At 52.7% G+C, this 10865-nt stretch overlaps 1 long non-coding RNA gene across 1 annotated transcript; it reads left to right on the top strand.

Moving 5' to 3' along the window:
• Nucleotides 1-324: 324 nt before the first annotated feature.
• On the top strand, nt 325-10586 carry LOC106147073. Its single transcript, XR_001231792.1, has 3 exons — nt 325-513; nt 932-1019; nt 9957-10586. It is a non-coding gene; the product is annotated as an uncharacterized LOC106147073 (long non-coding RNA).
• Nucleotides 10587-10865: the final 279 nt, after the last annotated feature.

Raw genomic sequence — 10865 nt, 5'->3', positions numbered from 1 at the left:
GCCCTGCCCACCTTCTGAAAAGTAAAGCAAGAGGTACCTCCTGGCAAGGTGGCAGTTAGCCTGCTGCCCAGCTGCTGCCTTCTGGAAGCTGTAGCCTTGTGTTTGACTTATTCGAGAGCGCTGTGCTGGGCGGGAATGTTCTGGAAGCCGTGGCTTGGACCTGCCTAGAGGGCTGAAGTTCAGCAGTTCAACGAGAGGCACTGAGAGTGCAAGGCGACCTAGCTCTGCTCAAGGCACTAACTAAGCAGGCACGATGCACGGCTTCTGAGCACCACGTGCTTGGGGTTCAGACGGGACCTCAGAGATCACCTGGTGCCGGTCTCCTCAAGCAATGACCCCTGCTTCAAGCTCTTCAGTGGCTCACCTTCTGGGAACTCTCAGATGGACACACGGAGTGAGCTTGGTGCCCCTGGCATGTTTGGGAACCTGGCTCTCAATGGCCCACTGGCATTTCTTCATCCAGGACTGTGAGACCCCACGGCAGGGGCTGTGCTCCATTCACACTATTCAGAGGTGAGTCTGGAACCCACAGAAAGTAGATGTTCCCCCAACATTTATGAAGACAAATGAAAATTCCCAAAAGAGCAGTGCAGAAATCTTATTTTTCCCCCCAGATATTGGGGAAAGTTTCCAGGCTGAAAAGGGATGAATTTGAGTGCTGCCTCCCCAGAGCATCTGTTGGAGGACTTGGTGCCCAAGGAGGGCAGAGGGAAAAAAAAGGCGGAGACAGGTGACACATCGGGCACTTGGCCTGGCTGGAGGACAGCAGCTAGGGGCAGCAGGCCTGTGTCCAGTGGGTTCTGCAGGCTGTGTTCCTTCGTGGTCTTCCTCTGTAGTGCCTGAAAGCATGGGGGCTTCCCTGGAACATTCTGGAGGGACAGATGGAAGAGGATCTCCTGGTTCATTCTTAGCTTTCGTTTACTCTCAAAAGGCTTAGATTTGTTTGCTGGGGACCTCCCTGATGGCTGCTGGAGATGAAAGCCCTCACCCTACATTTGCATGGGAGCTCTTATAGCCAGGTGAGTGAGTGGGCTGGGTAGCAGGGAGCCAAGATATGTCAGATGGTTTCTGCCCTTAGATTGCTGACAGCCCATGGGGTTGCCCCGGGGTGGCCAGGAGGCAACAGAAATGCCCTGAGATGCTGGGGTGTCTCCAAAAGTAGGGCGCAGATGTTGCTGGGGAGAAGCAGCAGTGTCGCTGCTCCAGTGGGACATATTCTAGGCCTGGGTGTAGGGAACTTGAAGTGGACAGCACTGTGCTTGCTCCATGGTCACTTCAGCTGGGAGCCCCAGTGGTTCCCTAACCCATGGGTAATAGTGTGGGTCACTGTGGGTCCCCCTAATGAAGGAAGATGGAGACCACTATCCTCAGTGCCCCATGAACTTGGTGACTCCTGGGATGTCACCACCACCCCAAATGGTGCATGGTGCCCCAAGTGACAGAGATTCCCCTCTTCTTTGGGCATTTTCTACCATTGTTGAAACTGGAGCACAGAGCAACAAGATAAGAAGTTGACCTTTTACTGAATTATCACTAATAGGCATTGCTTTAGTTTAAAGCAAAATGTTAGTTTTTCTGTCTAATCCTTCCCCTGGGTCACAGACCAAGCTTTTCAGCCAGCATATGATCTTATGGAGCCGACTGCAGCCCTTGCCAGCTGTGAGCAAAGCCCTAAGTGATCTGGTGGACATGCAGCCTGACCGGCATCACACTGGGAACCGCCCAGCACCTTTGAGACAGGGACACAGGCCTGCTGACAGCCCTGTTCACTCAGGGTCACTGTTCAGCCACCCGACAAGGCTAATTATGAGGACAGCTTTCTCCTTTTCTGAAGGTGTCAGATTAAGTGTGAGGAACCCAAAGTGGAGAGAAGTGGGGAGACTGAGGTCTGAGACTGGAGCAGATGCTGGCGGTGCTGGGGAGAAGTAAAGAGTGGGATGGCCCTGAGGGGAACAGCCTACCCGCACAGTGTGCGCCCCATGCATACTTGGGCCTTTCCTCATCCGTGGAAGACTCAGGGAGGTGGAACCCACATGAGCCGTGGGGATGCTCAGGCCAAGTAGGTTGCTGCTGGTGTCCTTGAAAAGAGGCCCAGGCACCTCAGTGTGCCACCATGATGTGCAGAGCCTCAGGTACCCCAGACAGTTTTCTTATAGAGCGATGGCATCACCTGTAACCTGGGTAGCTTCCTTTGGGCAGCTGGCAGTCACTTAGGCTTGTGCTTGGCTTGATGCTGAGCTGTCATCACCTTACAGCTCAGAGCGTCTCTGGACAGAACCCCACGTGCTCCTCTGCACTGGCACTGTGGGGGCTGCCGCACATGGCAGCTTTTTCCTGCCAGGGTCTGTGCAAACTTCTCTTGCTGGGGCAGCTCCTGGGCTGTCTTTCGGTCATATCTAGGCCTCCCGCAGAGCTCTCTGGCTCTGATCTGACCCTGGTCTTGGTTTGGAAGGCCCTGTTCTCTGGCCGCCTGTGGGTGGCCCTGCCCTGTGGCTGCTCCCAGCCCAGGACTGAACTCAGTTCCCTGCTGTACCTGGCTTGGTGCCCTTTGCCACAGTTGGTGTCCAGAAAACAGTAGCTGAACATCCTGCTGCTCACTGGCCTCAGAGGAAGGGGCTCACGTGGTTCTCAGTGCAGATCTGGGTCAGCAAGTTCCATGGCTCCATGGGACCCTGAGAGCCTGTACCTTGCTGAGTTGGGAGGGAGGCAGGCTCGGCCACACCTTCCCATGAGGACACATTTGGTTGGTCCACTCTGGCCTCTCATCAGCAGTGCCTGGTGGCATAGGTGACTCTGTCAGCCTGACTGATCAGACTGGGCAATTGCACTGGTGACAGAATTCAGCGTGCCAGGTTGGCTTGTCAGCTTGTTTGCATCTCTTGTGGAAATCAAAGGGCACTTTTTCAGGTGGGTATGAAGACCTGGGTCAGAGCAGGGTGGCATCAGCTAAGGGGTCTCTGGCACTGGGCTCTCCACCCAACACGCTCAGAGTGCCTACTGCAGGCCAGGTGTGTACTGCATGTACCAGATGCTCCAGGGAGCAGAGCCTGTCCCCAGGCAGACACACCTGTGTATGGAGAAGGCACCGTAGCCAGGTGTTCACAGAGGTAAGTGCATAATCAAGAAGTGCAATGTGGCTGGGAAAGAAAGGCTCCCAGTTCATAAGGGAACACATCCTGGGGCCCAGAGAAACTTCCCTAAGAAGAGGACATTGAGCTGAGAGTGTGAGGGCTAGTAGGAAGGATCTAGGTAGTGCTGGGTGTGTAGAGTTGTTTTGCATAGAAAAACGAGATGCGCAAAGGCCTGTGGAAGGTGGATCCCAGGGTATTCAAGGGACTGAAGGCCAGAGCAGATGGTGTTGCCATAGTATCATCACAAGGAATTTAAAGAAAGGGTTTGTTGAGTGACTTACCTTCTCTCTGTGGGTGGTAGAAACAAGAAGCTGTAGGGGGAGAAAGATATGGAGAGCTTAGGGACCCCACTGAGGAGCAGAAAAGTGAAGCTCAGGTCTCCCTGACTTTTCCATAAGAACCCATCAGGAGTTAGTGTCCACCAGCAAGTCTGGAATATGCCACCCTGGGCTGTCAGAGAGGCAGGAAAGGGTGGAAACCCTACCAGGCACAGCTGGGCCCCAGGCTAGCCGTGCTGCAGTGTGCTGTTCCTAGGCTGGGATGTGTGGAAGGCCTGCCACATGGATGTGTGGATGGTCAGGAGGAGGCAGTGGCAGGGCCTGCTGAGCCCAACGATCCCTAGGCCTGGCTAAGCAGCAGCTCAGAACCCGAGCATGAGTGCGTGCTCCCCTTGCCACTCTCCTCTGCACAGGTTGGTGCGTCTGTGTGAGCAGAGGAGTGGTTGGCTGGTGTCTGTGCCTCCAGGTCCAAGGACTTCCATGCTCAGAGAACAGCTCTCAGGCCTTTCTGTGCCCCAGCAGACGCAATACTCCACGCCGGGACCCTGCAGTCCCACTGGGACCTGTGGCTCCTTGCTCGGTGCAGTCACGCAAGAACTGCCCGGAGCGGTCCCGCAGGGAGACACTGGTACTACTGTTGGTCTCTTCCTCTGTGATTATGTCTCCATGTCCCGTTAGAGGTGTTAGTGCTCTCTGTGGCAGCAGAAAAAGTGATATTTTGCATCAAAGGAGAACCCCTGTCCTGGTTAGCGGGAGTCCTCCTGGGGTCTGGGGAATTGCAGGCTGCTCAGACCGCACACCTGAGGCCAGGTCACAGGGAACAAACAGCCCGGGAAGTAGCTGCTGTGTCCCTTGGGTTCAGGAATGGCTGTTGGCTATCTAAAGCCATGCATGAGCTTCTGCATGATGACATACCCTGACGTCACACAGCTCATGATAAGCCAAGCCCTGTGTATGGGAGTGTCCCAAGGCTGGCTCCTCTGGGCATCCCAGAGGACAGTGTGGGACTGCTGGCTGCCCTGTGTAAGCCTCTAGCATCCAAGGGTGTCTGATAACGTGTGTGCGTGTGGGCTTTGGGTCCCCAGGGTTTGTTTGGGAGGCAACATGAGAAAACACGGAGGATGGTAGCTGTGGGAAGGGCATGCCCATGCACAAGTTATGCATGTGGGCAGTGGGCCCAGCCTGTTGAAGCCTCAGAGAGACTGCTTACAACATACATAGATGGTCCCACTGGTGAATGCTTCAGGGTACAGTCACAGGGGCTCCAGCCATCAGGAAGCTATCTGCATGGAACCTGGAGAGAGGTGGATAGAGGCTTCTTCCCTGCAAGGAGAGGACTTGTTCCTTCACATTCCCAAAGATGGGCTAATACTGGTGGGGGGTTCTGTGATCAGAGAGAAAGTGGGTCAGGATCCTCATGGTCCTTTCATTCTGAACAGGGAAGTAGATGAAATTGAATAAGCACTGTGAGCATCAGGCACCATGCCCTTGAGTCACCCGGTCACCTCATCTTTGAACAGCTGCACAGCTGGGCATTGGCCCTCACACCCCACTGACCTGAATCCCTGGCGTGCTGAGCCTGCTGGCTCCCTGCCACTCACCCCTGCCCTCTTACAGTCACCTGGCCTCCATCTGCTTCCTGGGAAGATCCTCACTTGTTCCTACCCTGAGCCCTCTGGCTTGGAGCCCAGAGATGCTGAGAGTTGTAGCTGTAGGTGCTAGTTCTTTATCCTCTTGCTAGGATCCAGGGAGGACCAGCATCTTCCCCTTGGGGTGGAGGGTGGGCAGGTCTTGGGGAGGGCTGGCAACACTCACCTTCTGCACACAGCCTCAGCCCTCCAGGTCTCACGGGTGGAGGTCTAAGCCTTGGAGGGTCTTAGGAAGTGTGTACCTGGATTTGGTTACCACGAAGATGCCCAAGGACCTTGTTGCCATAAGGCACTGAGCCACCTTCCCAATTTCACTGTTCTGCTTGCTCATTGCCTGCTTTGGTCAGAGCACCACTGAGTGACAGGGTAGTGTGTGACCCTCGAAGTTCTAGCAAGCTGGTTCCTGAGCCCCATCTGCAGAAACGGACATACACTTGGTGCCCCAAGTTCCAGGCAGTCTCTGAAGTGCTGTCCTGGTGCACTCCAAGTGCAGAACTGTGTGGAAAGCACGCTCCTGAGAATGTCCTGTGGAGGGTTCGTGCCCAGTGCACCAGACCGCAGAGACAGCACTACTCCGGTCTGTTCAAAACCTGCTGCCTTCCACAGCCAACTAAGGGGCCACCTGTGTAGCCAGCTGCAGGCTGAGAAGGAGCAGCCTGGCCAGGGGCCTACACACTCCTGTGTTCTGAGGCCTTTGGGTAAGGATCACTCTCCACAGTGCCCACGTTTGCTGGTTCTGGGAAATAGGCCACAGGGAGGAGGGGCCACCTTCTGTGATGTCGTAGGGCTTTGTCGAGGCTGCTGGGCTGTGTCAGGGTGATGCCAAGAGAGACGTGGGGATTATGGGTGCCCTCTCAGCGCACCATGGGCCATGAGAATGGTGCCCTAGAGGTGCCTCTCTCCCTTGATCTCTGTAACTTTTAACATTATTACAAATTTGGGGAACACTTGCCTCAACCTACAGGAATAAGAATTGCATAATTGCAATGCTTTGTGTGTGTGGAGGGGGGAGGGTGGCTTTTCCTGGCAGCACTGAGCTGCTTTTGCCAGATCCTTCTTTTTCCCTTTAAAAATAAGAGTGGCATCAGATCTGGAAAGTCACAGTAGTGCTCAGGGATCCAAGATAGGTGCTTGTGTTAAGGGAATGTGGAGCGCATGCTCAGGTATAGGCTGCACTCTGACACTGACCACTTTAGTAGGTACAGTGATGGCCTTGGGGCCCCCGGTCTCTGTCTTCCTCAAGGGCTTGTGTCCAGTCCCTATGCCAGGATCTCCCCAGGCATAGGAGAGGCTGCTGGCTGGGTAGCCTATCTGGGGGCCTCTTGAGCGTGTGAGGATGTCTCCCAAGGTTGACAGGAGGACTTGGAGAAGACCAAGAAGGTCATCACTCACAGATGTACTGCCCAGTGCACCTGGTGTAGAGCCCAACCAGGTACATAGTGCCTACACACTCCGGACTCCTCCTTTGTCCTGGCTGTGGCCACTGTTGATAAGAGCTGGTGATTGCTTCTAGAGTGTCTGCAAGTGCAAGCTTGGAAGCCATACAGAAGCTCGGACAGGTGTCCAAGGTGTCCCAGGGGCATCGGGACACAGTCATCGCCCAGCTGAGCTTCATGACTGGCAGCAGGGCTGTGTGAGCTTCTTAGTCACTGGGGAGAGAGAGCTTCCTCTTTTACAAAGAAGTGGGATGTCATCTGTGGGAGGCAGAAGGATGCTGTGGGTGTTGGTATCCACAGCCTGTGTGGCTCCCATGTACTACGTGCAAGGATTTCCAGAAACGTCCATCTCGGAAAGGGTGGGAGGATGCAGGTGCCCTCCAGCCCTGCTCCTATGGGAAACTGAGTGGTAAGAGGCTTGGAAAGCATTTTAGCCTGGGAACAAAGGGCAGCAGTTATCTTTTGGATGGGTGGGGTGGATGTTTCCAGGGAAACCTACCCAAGGAAGAAACTCCTGGATGCTCTCTGGATGGACACCTAGAGAAGAGGCCCAGGGAGCAGGGGCTCAGCAAAGACAGAGCCTCAGCCTACCACACAGTGGCATCACCATGACACTGCAGTGGCCCACCTCTGTGGCTGCAGGTCCCTGGGAAAGCTCAGGCCAGCACACTTCAGCGAGGGGTCCTGGCAGCAGGGCCTCCAGCTAGTGTTTCATAACAGGTTTTGCAAGGTGCATGGCTAAGCCTGTCACTCTGTGGAAGAACACCAGGTTAACCAAGCATGGTGGTGCATAGCAGCCTGCTCTGGGAGGCTGAGGCAAAAGGATCAAAAGTTTAGTCCAACCTGGATGACTTAGTGAGAGCCTTTTTCAAAATAAACAAAGGCCTGGGAATGCAGCTCAGTGCAAAAGCCCTGGGTTTGATCTCTAATATGGGAAGTGGGGATAGATACTGGGATACAGTGGATTTGGGTGCACGATGGCCCAGGAGCCCAGGCTGCAGGGCATTTGGGAACCTCAAATGAAGAGAGTCCAGGTCTGATGAAGCAGGACCCTGCAGACTGCTCTTAAAGGAAGCCCTCCAAGCGTAAGTGCCACAGTGGAGGCCTCAGGCCTGCCTAGCCTTCCTGTCTAACCGCCTCAGGAAGGCAGCTTTGGCCATGACCTTGTCTCCTTGGCCCACTGAAGAATAAACTCAGAGATTGCATTGAGTGTGAGCTGAGGAGCCAGCGATGGCCATGTGTTGGGAGCTCAGGTCCACCTGACTCCCTGAGAGGCCTTAGGGAAGGCCTGGTAGTGGGTGAGGATGCTTTGGAAGGAGCTGCATCTGAAGGACAGGTCTGGGAGGCCCTTTGATGTGACACTGTCATGCCTGCTTTGTCATATCCTTAAGCAGGCTTTGTTTTAGGGACTTGTGTGGACTGCATGTCCACTGGGGGTCTTGGAAACCAAGCAGGTCCTTGGCCAGTCAGCACTAGCATGCCTCTCCTCTTATTCTTTACCAGCATGCCTCTTCTCTCAAGGAATTGTTCCTTCCTCGGAGGATTTGTTGATGTTTTGGCCTTCAGTCCTGTGGCTGTGACCTTATTTGCAAATAGGGGCTTGGCAGGGGTAATCAAGTCACAGTGAGACCACTAGGGTGGGCCCTGATTCCATGACTGTTATCCTTAGATGAAAAAAAAAAACACTCAGGGGAAATGACTATGAAGGCAGATGTAGAGACTGGAAGGCTGTATCTCCCTATAAGCCAGAGAAGGCTGAGGATCAAGGCTGCCATCAGAGGCTATGAAGAGGCAGGGTGAGTTCTTGAGTGTTCCAGATGGAAGGTGGCCCTGCTGACACCTTGTTTCCTGATCTTAGGCCTCCATACTTTGAGACAGTCCATTCTGAGGTTTTAGCTGGTCAGGGATGGAAATTTGCTACATCAGTCCTAGAAAACTGCAGCCTGTGATGTGACATGTCCTTGTGCCCCCTGGGCCATGGTTTGTCCCATTGTCATGTCCACTTTATCAACCCTTCTCTTCCTGAGCTCATCAAGTCTCTGGATGAAGGTAAACAAGCTACTGGGTGTCTCTGCTCCACGTGGCATGGTCACATATGTCACTAAGTTGATCCTCATGGTGACCTGGCCAGGCAAGTCACTGTCCTCACCTTCCAAAAGAGGAAGCAGAGTTTGGAGGCATCTCAGCCACAAGTCCATGGAACTTACTGCCCAGGATTATGCAGGCAGGAGAGGCAGCAGATATGGAACCCAAGGGTGCATGCTAATGTCTGCTGGCCTTTTGGCCCATGTCTCTAGGCTTCCAGACTATAAACTTAGAGTAGCAAGGTGTGGGTATGAAGAAACAACCTGTCACCATGGAAAGAGTGGGACTTTGGGAGCCACATACTGTAGTGTGGATGTCAAAATTCCCCAGAGGTTAGTCCTCTGGCTGGCTCTGTTGAGAGGTGCTGTGGACCTTTAAAAGATGGAGCCTAGTGGGAGGTGTTTAGATCACTGGGGGTGTGCTCTTAAAGAGGTTTATGGATCTTAGTCTCCTTTCCCCATCTGCCTGTCTGTCTGTTTGTCTATCTCTGTCTGTCTCTTCTGCTATGATGTGGCACCATTTGCCATTCTTTCCAGAGGCCAAACCAATGGGGGCCTCTGATCCTGGACTGGGAACCTGCAAAACTGAGTTGTATCAACTCTTTTCTTCCCAAGCACCCTGTGTCAGGAAGAAGATGCAATGCAGAGCTGTTTGACACACATATCCCTCTAGTGTTAGTTTCTAGGGTCAGCTGTGCCCTGAACAAGCTGCTCACTTCCTGAAATTTAATTCTACCATCAATCAAATGGGGAGAACACCCGGTAGTCACAGGCCTCTGATTAGTGGTAAGTGATAGTCACACACCTTGACTGTTGCATACTTTTCCTGGTGCTTTGCTCTGGGACTGTCTCATGACAGCCACTTGTGTCCAAGTCCAGCCTCTTCTGCTGGGTTGGAGGATGAAAGACCCATGGGGACTATGTCTGTAAACATTTGTCTTGGTTACTTTTTGCTTGTTGCTGAGACAAACTACCTGATACCCAGAATTAAGGAAGGAAAAGTTTATTTAGCTCACGGTTTGTGGAGGTTTCAATCCATTCTTGCCTGGCTCCAAGACAGAGTTGCATGTGACAGCGGCAACAGTTCATGGCAGCAGAAAACGGCAAAAGCAGCAAGAGCAAAAATGAAGGAGCAGCAGCAGGGAGAGCAAACTTCTTTCCCTTCCTTATACTGTATGCAAATTACCCACCCCAGGGCCAGTGTAGCACTCACACCCATAGTCCCAGCATTGGATCTTGGATCAATCGTAAACTCCAGAAGCCCGCCCCAGGACTGCATGAGGTTTTGGGGGGGACATCCAGATGCAAACTATAACAACACTGTTCCTGGTCTTTTCCTGAAGGACCTGTTTTCTTATTGCCTCCATTTCTGTTCAAGGTGCCTGGGCTCCTAATACACTGAATCCACCCAGATGATCGCTAATGGTGGCACTGGTGATGGGGACCCTGATCAGAAATCCTGACCTTTCCACAGCCCTGGAGCCAATGCCCAGTGTCTTCAGTGCATGTCCATCAGGTGGACCCGTGGACTCCCCTGGATAGATGAGGGGTAAGGCACAGCGCTGGAGGCAGCTGGTCCTGGACCTCACAGCATAAGAAGTTGTGGGCACCACCAGGCTCTCAGGATCCCCTGAGGCCCAGCCTCTCCTCTACCAGCCCTGTTCTCTGGGCTGGCTCAGAGCTGATGAGATGTGGCTGCAAATTCTGGCTGTGGTTGGGAGAGAGATCCAGATGACAATGCAGGATGAACCAGACCTGGCATTTGCAGATGAGACAGGCGGGAGAGGTGGCCCAGTGGGTGAGTAGAAGGCACTTGTCGGAGCTTAGGAAGAGTCTTCAGTAAATGCTGTTTGTGAGGTAATTTTGCTTTTTAAAATATAATTTTATCTAATTAAGGTGCAATAATAATTACATGTTGCACCCTAATGCATTCTGAATTCCCAAAGTGTACTGCAAAATATACCACCAGGACAAACCAGAGCTATCAATATGTAGTACAACAAACATTGTTAATTTCCTACCACTTTGTAACTCTGTATTGCTTGTATTGTTCTTATGCTATTTTGTAAATGGATGTCTGTTTGTTAATATGTTTTCCTTCTTTTATTTTTAAAATAAATTTTAAAAAAACTAGAGGTGATCAAAAGTAGTGTCTCAAAAAACCATGATTTGGAGACAAACTCTGACTTGATCACCAGATCATAAGAAATTTTGGCCAGTTTTAGAATGAAAACACTTCACTTTGTCTCTTCCATTTCTTCCAGAGGTGAGATGCTTTCCCCCTTAT

This window comes from Chinchilla lanigera, unplaced genomic scaffold (assembly GCF_000276665.1).
Source record: "Chinchilla lanigera isolate Chin_1 unplaced genomic scaffold, ChiLan1.0 scaffold00114, whole genome shotgun sequence".
NCBI classification, from domain to species: Eukaryota; Metazoa; Chordata; class Mammalia; order Rodentia; family Chinchillidae; genus Chinchilla; species Chinchilla lanigera.
The sequence above is the reverse complement of the archived record's forward strand: the minus strand, read 5'-3'. Positions and strand labels throughout refer to the sequence as shown.